Genomic DNA, 3,342 nt, shown 5'->3' on the forward strand with positions numbered 1-3,342 from the left:
TATTTGACTTCATGTTAACATAAACCATAGGATGTGGCATTATACATTTGAGAATCCCTTAATGCTGATTGGAAATCTTCATGTCGTTGATTACAAGTATGTCATTGTACCCTCCATACGTACTTGTAATCATTGCAATTATCTCAAGTAGATTGATTGCATGAATTTTCATCCTCATTCTTGAGTAAGGGGTATTTCTAAGCTCTTCATCCAACATACATTCTGGTATACTTCTCTTACACTAAATTAGGAGTTGCTATCTCACCACTCAAAATTTCATTTTAAGCATGATATCGAGCTCCTTCATGCTTGGTTCCAACTCTATGTCATCATGAGATTGGTTCTATGTTCGTTGTTCTTGAACTAATCTCATGTGCTTTTTCAAGGAAGGGTAAAATGACATCTCACTCACAATGCCCATAATAGCATGAGCATAAAAGTGAAGATAATATACTTCCCTGTGAGATGCCAACCTCTTGTAAATAATAGTCATGGCCAATTTGCAATATTTTATGTTTCAGATGTTCAGCTCAAACATGATGCAACATCTGGCTACTGACTTCAATGCTAGTATCCTACAACAAGATGAATTTAGTTGGATTGGAGCTTCAATTTTCATGATGTCCTGCTTCTTGTTGCAATGATAAGAACATAATCGATATGGCATGGACTTTACGGACTTCTTGTCGCAAACAAGCTTAGAATAGGTATCACTTGGGATAACATCATTCATTATATCAATTAAAACATCCTAATTAATATAATCATATGCTTTTGCTACATCATCAACAACAATGTACAACTTAAAAAAAATGCTGATCTCTTTCTCACTCTAGGAATAAAATGATATAGTCTTTGGTAGATTTCATTATAATCAAACACAGAAGTTCCTAATTTGTTTGGATCATCAGCATTTATAATTCAGAGAGCTACATAAAACTCTCACAGAGCAGAATTAACTGACTTGTACCAAACAAAATTGCTTTGCCCTTTCACTGCCTTGACATGAATTCTAGCATTTTTCTTGTCTGTGAATTGGAACTCTGATGGTTCTCTGAGATTTGCTAAGGGCCTTATATCATTACTTGCTTTCAACATCACAACAATGTTCATTGAAGAGACTTTGAATCAACATTTGCAATTCAGTTGGATTTTTTTTTTTTTACCTTGCTTTCATCATTTGTAGATGAGGTATGCTTAATTTTCCCACTCACATTTATTGGTGTCCCAAAAGTTTGCATAGGATCAATATAATTATTTATAAATCCTCTTAACTTCATTGCCCCATAAAGAAGATGTTAAGGATTCCATACACCATGAGTTTTTGTTTGCTTATGTGAGATTCCAATGATTCAAACATTTGTATGATAATTACAATATTCCATTGGAAATATTATATTATTGTTCAAGTGAAATTCCTTATTAATCATTTCTTTTCCCCCTTTTTTTTCAATTTCATTCTTCTATGTTCAAATTCATTTGATTCCATTGTTCATTCGGGTCTAATTCGAGTTTCCTGTTATCCAAATCGTTCAAGTTCAATTGCATGTCCAAGTTTCATTTGGTCCAAATCAAGTTTTGGCTTGAGTTCAAATGTTCAAGTCCTTGTTCCTTTGAGTCCAAATTATTATTCTTTTGAGTTCAAACAGGTCCGAGTGCAGTCATATTTTCACCCTAAATTTCAACAGCCTCCCAGCGTCTCCCCATTTAGGAAAAAACTATGGAAAACTGGACCTTTCCCACCATGCTAAGAAAAACGTGTATGATAGGTGCCCTCTTTTGAGGACACCGCGACCGTGTAAAGTCTTTGTCCCCATCACGCTAAAAAAAGTGTGTATGGGTCTTCGGTACCTGTTACAAGAAAAGAGCAGTTATTTTCCCGCAAGCAGGTACTTATGGGTATCCCCACTTCGTTGTACGCATCGCACCGGGTTCCCATCCCACCATGCTAAGAAAGACGTGTATATGTGATTTTCCGGTGCGCCACGAACTCCGAAGAAGAGATTTTTGGTGATTACCCGCTTCGTCGCAAGCGTCGCGATGCACTTCCTCCCACCACGCTAACAAAAGCGAATATATGTGGTCGTTTTGTCGCGCCGCATTCGTCGAAACGAGTTTTCTAAAACTTGCAATGTTCTTTCTTTTCCCTCTCTTTTTTCTTTACTTCTCCACTCTTCTTCTCTTTTTTTTTATAAACATGAGCATACATACATATGTACAAAGACAACATTTTCAAAAAAAAAAAAAATAAAAGATAACATTTTCTCTGTTGAAAGGGTTGTCATCTGTGTTTCAGACAGAATAGCATCATACTCTGCTAACCAGCACTCAACAAGACGTTCTAGAAGCCACGAAAAAAAATGTTTATCTAAGATCTACATAAACTATCATGCCGCCTTAAGACTGCTAAGCTTCTCAACAAGCTCCAAAACAATCATTGGATCTTTCAACTATAGATTTTAGATGAAATCTTTGAACTCCCAAGAAGTTCTGAAATGTTCCTACTATACTCCAAGACTTGCTATCATCATCTTTCCAACTTTGCATGCAAAAGGTATTAAATATATTCTGATATATCCCGCAAAAGAGTCCTTCTTGACTCCATTCTTCAGTTCATTTTGCATAAATATCTCATCTCTTCGAGCTATAAGATCCTCTTGCATAATTCCAAAGAGATCCTTCTTTTCCTTTCCAGCATTAGTTTCTGATCCAGGCGGAGGCAACCAAGTACGAGAACAAGGCTGATCCAATCTTCCTCTAATGCTCACAGACATTTGATTTAGATTTCCTGCGAGTTTCTCAGATGGATTTCTGTTTCCCCTCAGAGAGAGAGAGAGAGAGAGAGAGAGAGAGAGAGCAGATGGAGTGTCCGTTTGGAGGTTCTCCTGCAGGAGTTGAAGTAGGATGAGGGAATGGAAGTGCATTAGGGAGTCACAAGCTTGGTCGCTGAAGGGCTTGGCAGACAGTGGAGCTTCTATTGACGTCGTGGATTGAGGGCTGCTCTCGGCACAGTGAGGCAATGGGATCTAGTAGAGGGAATCAAACTAGGGATATGGCTGACTACATGGCTTGAAGAGGTGGAGGAAGTGGAAGCTTCACTCACAGCAAGCAGAGGGAGGCTACGGCTTCAGCTTGCTATCTTCTCTTAACAACACGAACCCTCTTCACTCTGTTTTCCTTATTTTTAACGACAACCACAGTGGACATTTGAATAAGTAGAAACCACAGTTATGTGGGATTGACAGAAGTGACCAAACTTCCACAAAACGAGGTAAAGGTATTAAATTGATATTTGAATTTGCATTTGAACTTTCCCTAATTAGACATCTGATTTTGTTGAAA

General features: G+C 37.7%; 1 pseudogene; it reads right to left on the reverse strand.

Annotated features, from left to right (window-relative positions):
• Window positions 1–329: 329 nt before the first annotated feature.
• LOC110100916 lies at window positions 330–1,113 on the reverse strand (annotated as a pseudogene).
• Window positions 1,114–3,342: the final 2,229 nt, after the last annotated feature.

This window comes from Dendrobium catenatum, unplaced genomic scaffold (assembly GCF_001605985.2).
Source record: "Dendrobium catenatum unplaced genomic scaffold, ASM160598v2 fragScaff_scaffold_156, whole genome shotgun sequence".
NCBI lineage: Eukaryota > Viridiplantae > Streptophyta > Magnoliopsida > Asparagales > Orchidaceae > Dendrobium > Dendrobium catenatum.